At 36.9% G+C, this 15,154-nt stretch overlaps 1 protein-coding gene across 9 annotated transcripts in view; it reads left to right on the top strand.

Annotated features, from left to right (window-relative positions):
- The window catches only part of LOC129774766 (uncharacterized protein DDB_G0283357), a 77,164-nt gene that overhangs the window by 17,092 nt on the left and 44,918 nt on the right, over nucleotides 1-15,154 (top strand). The window lies entirely within an intron of this gene.

The raw sequence follows: 15,154 nt of genomic DNA, 5'->3' as shown, positions 1-15,154 counted from the left end.
GGACACCGCAATAACAAAGTGAGTGAGAAATATGGACCAAAAAAGGCCAAAAATGTCATGGGTTCAAAAAACTCGTTCCAAGGGAGCGAGACCATGTCCATGATATTGTTGTTTACTACAAACGGAACGCTTGAGCCCATTTATTGCGCACCTCTTTCCATGCAGGGATCAAACTCTATGGCCGTACAAACAATCACTCCAAAAGCTGAATAATATTGAACGAACGGATGAGGCAGAAGGAGAATGAGCAAATGATATACCTCCAAACTGGTTTCTCCGGTTGTGCACGTTCCAGAAAGGTTGATTCTTACTGCTTGTGTTTGTATGTTCAATTGACCAAAAACGAGAGGAAAACTGCGAGTGAGAGACGCTGTTGTGTGTTCAACTGCGGCAACTCGAAACTACGTGTGGTATTTAAACCCGTTCATTTTTTCTGTGCTCCAGGTGATTTTTGCATCGCAGGATTTCATCTATACACCATCCTCCGTTTTCTACGTTCACGAGATCTCTGCACGTAGTGTGCAACACATTCCAAGTGGAAACGGAACATTGTGCGATTCAATGCTATGACCCGGATGAGCTCTTCGGCAATCAGCTGATTAAGGGAACGAGCAACCCCAAAGTTGAGAATCGTTTTGTGATCAGTTCTACGTCATTATCTATATTAACCATTATTCCATTACTCTTCGAGTGTCAATCCAATCAATTCCGAAAATAATGTGTCTTATATGAAATGTTTTGCATTAATACAAAGGGATCTGGAGATGAGAAAGATTAGACTGAATTCGAAGACTCGTTTTCGAATACTGCATACGAATGATGCAACATTGCATCGCATTGAATTTGAAGATTTTCCCGACAAGAAACAATACAATCGATGAGATAAACCTAGGATTCAATTTGAATTTTTAAGATAATATTTTTCTCGCAATCTGTTATTCAAATTTTAGGCAAAAACAAACATTGTTTGGAAACAAAGAATAAAAATTCTTGGAGATAATCTATGTTTAACGCTCTCATGCGTTATATTATCCAGGAAATAACAATAGATTCTGACCAGCATTTTATTCGAAAAAGTCAAATGATTGTGTGCCTTGGCTTTGAAGTCGTAGATGCTGTTAGTTTGTTATAGGGTGATTGATCCTCTAAATAGTTGCATCTGATTATTCCTTCATCTGTACAAAGTGTAAGCAATTCGAAAACATTTTGATTACAAATTGTTTGTTGTGTGCTGTATTTAAAGACTGCCGGAAAATCGACACTGTTTCAAACTCTATCCAACTGGTTTATAATAGCAAACTCCATCACCCAGTTCTACGATAATTGGTGGCGCTTTTGCAGCTAGCAACCGTTGTTCAAATCATATCTCATCACTATATCCGAACAGCGCACTCACTGTTCAATTATTTGGATCCGTTCAATGATGGGGCGGGTAAACACACGAGTTCCTCGATTATACTGGTTTTCGCGCTTAGTTACTAGTTAAATTTTCTGACGCCTACACCCGCTCGGCACGCGAGTTTAGTTTCGCTAAGGTGTACCGCCAATTGATGGATGAATTGTTCAAATAGCCATATTAAGGTAGGCAGCATACGCAAGAAGAGAAGCGGCCGGAGGTTTGTTGAACTGTGGCATCTTCGGCGGTTCCTCGACGTGGCAATTTGAAGAAGGAAATATGTGAAGAAATGTGAGGCGGCATCAAAGTTCGGACGCATGTTACCTTGATGGTGGTATGTGTGATTAGCGATGGAGCAGTCACTGGAATAAAATATTATGTGACGCCTCTTTGATTTTGCGTTACCAATCGCCTGCCTCGAACAGCATGGGTTTCCTTCCCGTGTCCGAGTGAGTTTGGCTGTTTGTGAAGTGATTATAGTTTCCGTTCGAACGAAACAATTTCACCAAGAAAGTATTTTTTTAAAGAATAGACCGTCTAGGCCTTTGTATTTTGATGGAAACATATTTTTAACCCCGTGAAATTAAGAGAAGCGAATGTCAAATTTCATACTTTGATTTTTTCAATTGACATTCGAAAGAAATGAAACTATGAAGGGTTCTACTTGTGCCATATACTCTTTTGTCCAGTTAGCATCATTATCATTCCGAAGGACAAGTGCCTGGTGCGATATGAAATGTCCTTCTCGCTTTGGATATATTTCACCCGCGAGGCTAGATTGTTGATTTTGGATCGTTCGTTTGTTTCTTCCTTATCAGACAGCTTGCGTTTTTTTTATCTTTTTTCCTTCCGTTCATTAATATGAAATAATTTCAAACTGGCAAGTTCAATCGATTTGTTACAATTATGAACAGATTCAAGTTAGGTACAAAGGAAATGATATATGGATTACTTTGGAACATTGTAATAGTGTACTCTTTGTTTTATTTAGATACTTTTTCATACGACGAACAAGAGGGTAAATATTTATTTGAAAATGCAAGGATTTTTTCCACACCATTATTTGTTTCGGCGTAAGATTAGGTCTTTCGGACACATATTAGATGTACAAAAACGTAAAATCGATGTCACTGTCCGTTTTTGCATCAATCGATTTGGATATCTATTTTCGTACAGACAATTATTTTTTATCAATAAATAATTTGTTAAACCAGCGTCGAATTGAGAGCTTTTAACGCCAGGTTTACTAAAAGACGCGTCATTCCGACGAATTTAGAATTTTATGAGGAAAAATTACAAAATCCGTTTGGATTTTTATTGTATATCTTATATTGAACGAAAATTCGTCATTTCAACGTAGTATTACTTGCGTCATTTTCATTAGTACTTAGTTGAGGTTTCTATGCCAAATAACACGCCTTGAATGCATTCTGGGTGACAAGCTCTAGAATACGCGTGACCACAGTGCAAGTCGGAGGAAAAATTCCCCAGACCAGAACGGGAATCAAACCCGAACCCCTGGCATATTTGAGTAAAGATTGCGTAGGAGCAAGCTAATAAGCCCCTAGAGTTCTACAGAACTATAGAATAGAACTAGAACAAAACATATATCATTTTAATATATTTTTTTTTTATATCTGTATTATAGTGACTTTCAACTCATTTGGCTGGTTCGTTACTTTTACTTCCATTTTTGGAAGAATGTCGGGAGTGAGAATTGAACTCGTGACCTTTAGCGTGAGAGGCATGGATGTTACCACTACGCCAGATCGCCTCCACACATCATTTTAATATTGCAAATACCGTCGATGAGGGTGAGAATGGGTCAAAAACGGAGAAAGTTACTATTAGTTACTATCTTGCCAAATGTTGCGAATATTTTCGAAAGCTTTGAACCCTTTAATAGGAGACTTATTTTCACTACTTCCAATGGATAATACTTAACTGCAGTACAAATAGTTATTGTTTAATAATTCATCAAAATTCGATGTGTAAATAGCTATCAAATAACTCCCCAGGATTTTTTATTTTTTGACTATTTTAGTAGTAAAAAATATCATTTAATATTTGAACAATTTTAACCTGCCTTCGGGCCTGTATACTGATAGAAAATAATATGCTTCCCTAATGGATATTAGGGTGACAATGGATGTATAGAAAAAAATGTAATCATCGAATTTCAAAAACCGACCATGTACATTTCGTTTATTAGCCCAAAAAAAAGGCCTGTGCAAGGTTTCAGTTCAATCGGACATTATTTAGGGGTGCCTCATAGAACTCAAAGTTTTGGTTTTTTGCCACTTAGTCCTAGAAAGTCGATTTTCGGCCAAAATTTGTTTTCGAGATGACACTAGATCTCGACGTTTCGTGTATTTTTAAGTCATTTGTCATCGAAAAAAAAATCGATTTTTAGAATTTTTCAAATAATCCTTTAACGATCCATCGGGAATGACGAAGCTCAAATCGCAAAAGTTTCTTTCTCCTCTCTCCATTCGATTCTTGTATCGATTAGTCTGTTTCAGAGGGGTTAAAATCTTTCTTATCTGTACATTTTCTCCCAAAAATCTGTACAATCGAAAATATTTATTGTAGAGAAAAATCTTTTTTTTTTGCATGAAACTACTCATTTATTTACTATAAATATAACATTCAGCTGCCTCCACGACGTTTAATCAAATCTTTTGATCTCAAAATAGCGTTCATCGCGTATCGTTGCAGAGCCGATCTCGAAGCTTATTTTTTATTATGTTCAGAAAAAAAATCGCTCGACAGTTGTAGAGGAGTGTGGCCTAGAGAACGTTACAAACAAGGCATTACCTTACAGAGTAATTTTACATTTAGGGTACGGACTTTATTCTACAGACCTTGTATATTTCCATCGTAGAATCCTAGAAACGCCTCTAACACAACGTTAATGCTTGTCAAATCGGAAAACTTTCTGGGATTTAACATTGCCGCGTCGGATCATCGAAATTGATTTTTTTTTTCTCATTTGCTTTATCAGTTCTAAGAACTGCGACAAATATTCTTATAAATGATCAGCCTTTTGCTGTCCGTTGTTCTGATAGTTTCTTCTGCGGCCATTCCAATCTAAAAATTCTTATCGCTTTTCAAATTTGATGGCATTGGAAATTGAAACAACGTAAGATTCCTCGCAGATAGAATGATCGAATAAAAATCTTTCAGCTCTTCAAGTAGCTTCGTGAACTCATGTTTTTCAGCCTGGAACAAACGATTCAATCTGTTTGTCTGGGGCAAAACATACTTCAAAAAAGCAACAGAAGTTTTGTGATTAAAACTTTGTAGCTTTATACAAATGTAAGAAATTTCACACGCGAGTCAACTTTGCAGTTGGGGAAGTTATTAACTCAACATCATTCTCTCATCAAAATTCAACAAAATAAATAATTTGTCCTTTATTCGTGTTGATAAAAAGCTATATGAACAAGACATTTTTGAAAATATTTTCCTCAAACCATTAAACTGCTGCCTGCTAAACTACGAGTTGAAAAATTACATGACACGTGAGTCCTTCCAGTAGAAGAAATTGAATTTCTTTTCACCAGAGAAGCTCTCCTGAAATAGTGAAACCCATGGGATTAACTTCCACATTAATTTTTGGACCCGCAGCTTTGGAGATGGGATTTTTATGGTTTGGGGAGAATTTTCCCAAAAAGGCCTGGTTTAGATAGCTTACCATCAGCGCGAATGGACAGTCAGAAGTGCAACAAAGTACTTCAGAATCATTTACTGCTGTTTTTGCATCAAAAACACCGTGATAATTGGGTAATTTGGCATCAATTCAAAAAATCCGGAATGTCATGGCATGCTTTAATGAATAGAGGCTTCAGATTTTGGATTGATCAGCTTGTTTACCAGATCAAAACCCTATCAAGAACTTATGAGGAGTGATCGGACGAATCATAGATGCAGCTTACAAGCAGTATGGGAGATTTGTAGAGCTTAAACGAACAGTATCATCTGCGTAGAACGAGATACACACTAACACATGGCGCAGCTTGGTCGAAACCACCCCGAATGGGTTATTAAACTGATTGAGACCTAAAGATGGCCTACGAATTGGACAGTTATTGTAATTCATGTGAAATTGAAGTTAATTTTGTAAAGGAGTGAGAGTCTTTCCATTTGGTTCTATAATTATGAAACACTGGAATATTAGTTTTTTTAATGTTTCGCGCCTGAACACAACAATAAAGTTCAAATGGCCAGTATTATAAATGAATATAGTTATTATATCCTACACTATATACTTCAAATCAACCGACTTCTTACATATCTCTGGAAACTCAGGAAAATGGAGTGGTTCTATTGTTATGAAACGCAGTGTAGAATCCGATTGAGCCGTAATCTGGACAGGTGGTTGATTTGTATAGTTACATTTTGAATTTCAAATTTCTGTTAATGAGAAACAGTTGTACATGTTATTCCAGAATATTTGAAGCACCCTAAACAATGAATACTGATCAAAAGCTGAATAGGTAAACAAAAGCTGAAAATCATACATGATTCCGCGTGTGGATGTAATTTTATCGGCTTTGATATTAAGGATTTTGAGTTGGTAACCCTTTTACGGGTAGTGATACTATATTGCCACCAACGATTTTGTTATTTTTTTTCTTTAACAATACATTATCACTTCTAGCCTTATGTGGTAACTAGTTCTGATATCTTGTTACATGTCTGATATTTTGAGCGTTTTGGAAAGTATAAGTTTCCAAATATATAATAGAAATTCTTCTTAACATGTCCGTTAGGGTGCCAATGAAAATGGTCATCTCGAATTTCAAAAAGTTACCATATAAAAAATGTTCACCACCTCGAAAAAACACCCGATGCACAATATCAGCTCAATCGGACTTATGGGAGAGTGGCGCAAAGCGGTCAAAGTTGGAGTTTTGACAAAAAAATTTTTTTAGATAACTGTGAATCTCGAAGTGTCATGCAATTTTAAGTCATTTGGCATTAATTTTTTTTAAAACCCCAATTTCGGGTGATTTTTCGGTTTCCAAAAAAATCATATTTTAACGTTTGTGATACCAGTAAATGAAGTCCGAATGAGCTAATATTTTGCATAGGGTATATTATCGTGCAAATCAACATTTCGTAGCAAGTTCCGTATGAAAAATCGGGATAACTATTTTTATTGGCACCCAAAATCATACTTTTCGTTTCGTACTCCGAAAGAAAAACCCAGAATTTCGATTTTTGAAAAAAAAAATTCGAGATGACACCAGATCTTGACGTTTCATGCAATTTTAAGACATTCGGCAAACATTTTTTTTTCGAAAACCCCGATTTTCCCCCTTGGGTGATTTTTCTATTTTCAAAGAACTCAAACTTTGACCGCTTTGCGCCGCTCTCCCTTAAGTCCGATTAAGCTGAAATTCGGCATAGGGTGTTTTTTCGAGGTGGTGAACATTTTGTATAGGGTAACTTTATTGAAATGTTAGGGTCGTTTTTTCCCATACTTTTGGCACCCTAATGTCCGTATTACCTCCACCTCCTCTACATCTAGTATTTTCGTCTCAGAAGATTGATGATGAAAAAACACGAATCTATATATATATATATATATATATATATAGTAGTATCTATATATATATATATATATATATATATATATATATATATATATATATATAGTAGTATCTATATATATATATATATATATATATATATATATATATATATATATATATAGTAGTATCTATATATATATATATATATATATATATATATATATATATATATATATATATATATAATGGATTTCTGTCTGTCTGTCTGTCTGATTCTTATGGACTCGGAAACTACTGAACCGATTGACATGAAAATTGGTATGTAGAGGTTTTTGGGGCGGGGGAGGGTTTTCATGATAGTTTGAGACTCCTCTCCTGTTTCTATGGTGGTTAGACACTTCTCCCCTCCCATACAAATGAAACACAAACACAACACAACAAAATGCACTAATATGTCTTCTTCTATCTATATAAATAAAAATGAATCGCCGAATGTGTTGATAAGAGCAAAACTCGAAGAAGGAATTATCTGATTTAAGGCTATCTTCATTCTATCAAATTTTCTGTATCAAACATTTATTCGATGTAACGGAGAAACATGTAATTAGCAAGTGATTGAAAAATCTTTAACGAGAATTGTGTCTGAAAATAATCTGATATTATAATGACGAGTTTGGTAGAAGTCCTAGGAAATTTATATTAAAAGTAAATTGTAAAGGGTCAATTGAAAGATGAATCAATGAACAGTTCTGCGATCGGATCGTAAGTAAAAATACGAGAATGTTTGGAGGTATTAATAACAAAAAATAAATTTTGGGCGGGACGAAGTTTGCCGGGTCAGCTAGTCTTCTATAAATGAACAATGATCTTTATTACAACACATGCAAATTCAAAATACATCGCTCGCTTGAATCACGTAATTATATCGATACAACAACGTAACAAATGGAAAGGTTTCTCTACTTCCATACCACGTCGTTAGATCTATGTAAACACTCGTTGTGCCCTACAAAGAGTAACTCTCACGACGATTCACAGTTCACCCCCGTCCTCTATTCTGGTAGCACAGGCATATGCGTCCAAACTTATACAAATTCGCAGACACGGTAAAGGAGATATTACGTGCTGCATCCGACTCAATTCAAATTGCTAGTAGACATACAAACATAGTGTTGTGTGCTAGTGTACACGTTTGTTGACTCAACAACAAGCAAACCGAGCAAGCAAAAGTGAAAGGCATACCTCGGAAAGACGGCGCGTAACGATACAGCAACCCAACGCTGGCTCTTCCACGGACAGCATTAGACGAATTCACGATTTATTTCGCCGAAGAAAAAATAGATCACTCAAAATAAAAAGACTAGTTTTCGGTCTGTTGATAATGATGCTTCTCAGGCCCGAGACTCGCACTGAATTGCGCGAACAAAGCGTAAAAAGTAATTACACTGCATACTCAAAAGTTTCCAGTCGATTCTTCATGAGAAGCGTCGTCTATCGATTGGAATGAAAAAGCTTGTGGTTAGTCGACCTTGGAGCGCTCAAACTCAACCACGACGACGGTAGTCTGCGTTAGCTTCAGCGGTTTCAACGATAGAAAAAAGAACTTATCAGTTCGTGACAAGCATTTTGTGGGCGTTGATGGCACTCCCGCAGCCTAGGTTTCGTGTACATGTCAGGGCTATGACAACTACCTCGCGCGGAAGGGTTAATTCTTGATGGTTGCATTTGAATTCGAAAAATATCTATAATGAGGGGAATAATAATCGATACAAAACCGGAATAGTCGATGAACATTTCCGATTAATCTACTTCGCTGATAAGTGCTACAACACATCAATGTTACTGTTGTTCGGGCGCCAATGAGCATGCACGCACTCACAGATATGTAAGCCCTCCACCAATCAGTTTTGGGTGAGTGAGCACACTTTGGCGAAAAAACAAAGGTGATAATTTACGCTTCGCATCGATAATTGAATTGAATTGGAAAACAAAACGACACAAAACATTATATCTCTCTTCATACGTAGCGGCAAAAAAAACTGCATTATTGCGATTGGAAACATTGTGTGCACACGCCAACATAGAACAGTGTTTGTGTGTTCCATATGCAATGTATATTCGCCCATACTCAATTCGATCAGGCGGAGAAAACGTTACAAAAACGCACGGTGTGTTGCTCTGCGCGTTTCCAACACAGCTGATTTTGACAACACGTTCGCTCGCGCATTCAGCTTCCCTCGCCGAGCACAATTAAGTAAGAGATGGAGGCCATCCATATCCGAAAATAAGTTCACTTCATTAGACAGCAGACAAAAAAATTGAATATACCATTCCGGTTCGCGGATTGTAAACCAATATGAAGCGTGAATTCCACTGAAACAAAACTTCGCAGCAATTTTCAGAAATGTGTGCGAATGCTTTGAAACGACGGGCAACCGCAAAGTTCAAGGGGAGAAACAAACATCTGAGTCGTGTTTGTTGTCAAGATTGTCGGTCGGTCCGTTATAAGTTAAATTTTAAAGACATTAAGCAAGTGACTCTGCTTGCTGGCTTTATGCGCATTGGTCCATGCACACGGGACCAATCTGCAACATTGTTTCAGCAATGATCAACGATTTACTGTACAAGAAAGTCTTTTTGACTCTAATGTTCGGATTCTATTCTACTAATCGAAACTATTACTCTCGAAGAGTTCCAAGAACTTTCTAAACTCGAATAAATTCAATGTCATCAGCGACATTAACGATGTTGAGATATTCTTCTTCGTGGCTCTGGCGATCAGCTACTTGTCCGTTTTAGTTTTTTTGTACACAAAGTTATTGAAGTAGATCCTCCGTTCAAGGTTCGCCCAAAATGTTCTATTGGTCGAAGCTGAGGTTGAGACATTCATGATCATATCCTAGAAAGGAATTCAAAAATCTCACGTTTTACCGCGTTATAGCCATTTTTGTGATGCGGTTTCTAATCTAGTATGGCCTTGACACAAAACTTCAAACGCTTTTTCTTCTTGTTCTTGTTGATTAAGAAACACATAACGAAATGATGGATAGTAAAAAAACATTCTTCGTTCTATTTGTTCAGGGCTCAAAAAAAACGTCTGAAATTCGTGTGTCTACACTAGCACACCTTCTTAAAACGGCAACTTCCGCCAGGCACTTCATACTGTATATCTCCTCGTTCACCGCAAAGTCCGAAGTAAAGAACATAAACCTGGGAACTTGGTGTGGGAGATACTTTTGACCTCATCACTTACCTCCTTGTTGGTAACGTAAAGTACCCGATCACATGTCAGTCGGTGCCACCCGGCGTTAAGTAGGTCTTGTTATCCATCCACGACGTCGCGCTTCTCCGGAAAGATGTTTTTCACCAGCACCCTCAACCGCTTAGATACGGTCTCGACTGATGCTTCCGCATAAAAAGGTCCTTTTTTCCCAGGTACTTTTTCACCATTCGGTCGGTTGCTCCGACCTCCTTGCCAAGAGCGCGGCACTATGAGGCTACCTTGTCCTTGATCTTCGTCCTCAGTTTCTGCTGCACTTTACGGTCGCCCAGCACCGTCGGATGGTCGGAACATGGCTTTTGTTCGACGCCCTTGCCATTCTCTAGGAGGGAGAGGATCGGTTATATCGGGCGGACACGGTGAGGCACTTCGTGTTCACAACTTCATCGCTCTGAAATAGAGTTGACAGTACCAACAAAGCATAGATCGTAGTTATTTGATCATGCCTGTTGCGAACGAACTTAACGCTGTAAATTTTCTACTGCGCACAACAGGGTTGATACGATAGGCAATGCACAGATTGATTCACCACCAGGGGGCAGGGTAATCACATAAAAAATCAATAAAATAGTCCATTTTTTGACGATGGACTCCATCTTGAGTGCCAAATAAGAAAACAGATCACATTTTTATGAAATGAAATAAACGCTAATAACTACTTTCTCCACGAATGAGTCTTGAAGATCTGCACACTAATCGAAGCGGAAATTCTCTAACATCTGTTTGATATGTAAACGGTTTGAACAAATGAAAATAAGAAGTATTCCCATTCTTCCATTAATTTGTTCTACTCATTTATGTGCTTACCTACCCGTTTTTATAATCAGAATCTACTCATGCATCGGTGAGTAAAGTGCAGTAGCCGTTCGCTAACTCGACTTTTTTTAATTGAACTTATCTTGAACAGAATGGGAAAAAAAGCAATCAGCGGTATAATTTTGTTCGATGGCTGGCGGAAGTGTTTTTGAATTTTTGCATGACCAAACACATTGATGGTTTTACTCGTTGCTGAAGGTAGATTGAAGCGGTAGAGAAATGTGGAATTATGGTGCTGGTGCAATGGCTGCATAATTGCTTGTGATGGAATGTGTCACTTGCGAAAAAGACTGTGCGATAGCATTCGCTTAAATACTGCATTGCTGCGTTGTTATAAGGGAACAAATAACGAGAACTGGTCATCCAACATCCATTGCTGGCTACGGTCTACAAAAAGGTTATTTAAAATGTTTCACTGCGTTTTAAAGTGAGGTTTGATATTATAAAAAAACCGAATTGATTCCTATAACTTTTTTCGAGGAAAGGGTTAGTGTTAATTTGGTAGTGTTCGGACTTCCATGACTTTTCGATCATTAAAGTTATTTTCGATAATTCGAACATTTTTTTCGAATTAAAAGTAGCGCATGTGAAGAAGGTATTTTCCAGAGGTGAGAGCTGTGTTCTTCGGTGGAAATTGACGATGAAAGTTTGTTTCGGAATGGTTGCTGTCGCCGCTGCGTTCTCATTACCAATTCGGTTCGGATTTTTGCTACCTCTATTCGAAAGATGCTGTATTATAATAAATGTATTATTTTTTTAAGAAATGATATGTTTGGGCGCGTTGACAATATAATTGCGCTAAGAGATACTGAAAAACTACATGGATATTTAATAAGTTTAATGTTTCAGTTTCACTCTGAACAGCGAGCAATCAATAACACATGTTAGTGTTGAGAGTTAATTTATTAGTTTGCTCAAATTGGCTTTTTATTGCTTTGTAAATCGTTCGCGCCCCTCAATGCAAGTATTCATTTATAGACTTTTATCAATGCTATCAAATATTGGTACCAAAGAACTAAATTTATAAAATGTCTTTTCTCGTTGACATAGATCTTGTAGTCCTACATTAATCATGCGGTCGTGTCTTATACACCACTGATTTTTAATGCACACGTTGGCCGCTCGTTATGTCGGCACAATTTGAGAAGTACAGATTGGTCCAATCAGAATGTGAGACTTTTGTTTGTATAATGCTTGAAGTTTTCAAATATTCCAATAGATTGTTTAAAAAAATATAACTATCTTTATTGTGATCGATTAAATCTGGTTATAATTATTCTCAATCGATTGATTCGAACATCCCCACGATCTATAATAAAATAGTCCCCGTCTATTTCCTGCAAGCAGCAGCGTAGATATTCCTGGGCTATCTAAAACGGCAACCTGACCAAACTCTTATGACTTGTATAAGCATTGTGCAACGGTAAGAGTTCTGTTTGTATCTCAGTTTTGAATCGTCATAGCAGCTTTCGTTGTTCAAATTGTGAGAATAATTATTCAAAATAAATTAGTTGGAAACATTCCACTGAAAGCATTGTTCATCGCTGCCTTCATTTTTTCCATGTTGGATATCGGGATTAAAGAAACCATTATTTTTGCTGTGTTTAAATTAATCCCTGTACGTTTTTTTTTCAAGTACGGTCGCCATCAATCTTAACATGAGTTATATACGCTTCTGCTTATATTAGACTTTTTAGTATTATAATAAAATTCCACGCGAGACTTCACATGTAAAAAACTACAAAAAAGATTATCACACTTCGGAGAAAATTCATATCGAATCTCAAGCACCGTCATCCTGATTATTAAACATGTCATATAAAACATTGCAATAATGTTCCTTCTCAGTAGTATGTGTGATTGATTTCATCCCGGTGGTCAATTTGCCCCCGGATGACGGTGCTTGATATTCGATATGATTTTTTTCCGAAATGCGATAATCTTTTTCTGCAGTTTTCGTTCTTTTCATCAATGATTCCCAACGAATAGCTTGTTAAATCTCATAAACAAATTTTTGTTTGAATAGCATTCTCGTTTCCATTTTCAAGTATTATAAAGAAATATATTGTTAATACATCAAAACGATATTGATAGACGCTAAACATATCGATTCACTCCAAGCCGATACTTTTCGGGTTGAAACAGTAATCAAACTGTTGCAATTATTGAAACAAGTGAGAAACATCAGTTTTACAAAAAAGGACCACGAAAGACAACTTTTTTTTCTTAACCAGTCAACCTAAATTTCACTCGGGGCACCTTTGCTTCTGAAAACCCACTCCTCGAACAGTACCATTATATTAATCAATCTCAAAAGTAACCAGACCATGTGTTTTCTTCTTCATCCTGCGTTCGGAGAATTTTCGAGTGCTGTTTAACCCTAAGTTTTATTTTCGTTCAAAATTACTCGTACCTGAAAAAAAAACAGTTGGATTCAAGAACTGATCTTAACTGTTCATTATAAACAAAAAAAGGTGCAAGCCAATTCAAGCCTATATGATAGGGTGGCAGCGTAAATAGTCATGTCAAATTTCAAAAACCGACCATGTACATTTTGTTTATTGGTCCAAAAAAAGATATGTGCAAAGTTTCAGCTCAATCGGACATGGAAAGGAAAATTGTAAAATCGAAATATTTTTTCGATGCTAAAAAAAACGTCGAGAATTGGCGTTATCTCAAAAAAAATTTTTGGCCGAAAATCGACTTTTTGGAACTTCGAGAAAAAATGCAAAACTTAGAGTGCTTTGAGGCACCGCTAAATCATGTCCGATTGAGCTGAAACTTTGCATAGGTCATTTTTTGGGCCAATGAACAAAATGTACATGGTCGGTTCTTTAAATTCGAAAATTATTATTTTTCCATACCTCCATTGTGTCACTCTGTCACTCAGTCCCAAAAGGTCGATTTTCGGATAAAATTTTTTTCGAGATGACATCAGATCTCGACGTTTTATGCATTTTTAAGTCATTTGGCATCGAAATAAATTTTCGATTTTCCAAATTTCTATTACTCCCCACTTGGAAGATTTTCGAGGATAAAAAAATCAAAACTTTGAGCGCTTTGAGGCACCCCTAAATCATGTCCGATTGAGCTGAAACTTTGCACAGGTAATTTTTTTGGGCCAATAAACAAATTGTACACGGTCGGTTTCTCAAATTCGATGTTGAACAATTTACAGTTTCCGTGATTCGAAGGATATCATGTCTTTCCATCTTTCGGAAATATATTGAGTGCACAAATAGTTTTGAAATTTGTGCCCTCAATACATTCCCGAAAGACGTAATCCCACGTAAAAAGTTCCCACAAAAAAGTTGTATACAGTCACCGTACTAAAGCCGCATTAAAATAATACTGTTTCGATCAAAGATACCCTTTTTTCGTTTTTCTACATTTGTCTTGAAGTTATTACAAAAGATTGGTTTCTTTAACGGTAGTGAAACTGTTCTATAACTGAATAACTTTATCAATTCAACTTAAATTTTCCTGTCAAAGTACCAGATAACACGGCTGCGAGTGGTAATCACGGTGCGCGTAGACGGTGCACGAGAGAAGGAGGAGGGTATTTCATTATCATAAATGTGTGAGCCGAAGGTTCGAGATTCGATGCGATGTAATTCATTTTTATTTCGCCAACGCGATTCTGATTTTCAATATGCCTCGAAAAAACATGGCATTTCGAATAGGGGAAGAATTAGTAATACGTAGAAGCTATTGATTGTAGGTAATTAGATGATTTCCTCTTTGAGTAAATCGTGGTTGGTTTTTGTGCCATACCATGGCAGCAACTTTTCGTTTGAGGGTTTCACGCTGTGATAAAAATTACTCGTTATTTTGCTATCGCTGCCTCTGGTATTACGCGTCTGTCTTACAGAGAACATTGCGTAGTTTGTGTATTCGGGGTTAGTACGTAGAGCTACGGGTCAGCATTTTGTTCTGATATATTTAATTGATAAGGAGAATGTTTGTGTTTAAGGTAATCGATTGCGAGACGAGCTACTGGTTAGCCGTTGTTTTGTTTAATCTTATAAATATATAGTGTTGAATTGATGGTTATCGCATATACTTCTAATGTCTGGAGCACTGGATCATCGAACTCTGTTATCAACCTGCTGACTGGCTGTC

Source organism: Toxorhynchites rutilus, chromosome 3 (genome assembly GCF_029784135.1).
Source record: "Toxorhynchites rutilus septentrionalis strain SRP chromosome 3, ASM2978413v1, whole genome shotgun sequence".
Classification (NCBI taxonomy): Eukaryota; Metazoa; Arthropoda; class Insecta; order Diptera; family Culicidae; genus Toxorhynchites; species Toxorhynchites rutilus.
Note: the sequence above shows the minus strand (reverse complement) of the source record. Positions and strands in the feature narration are given on the sequence as shown.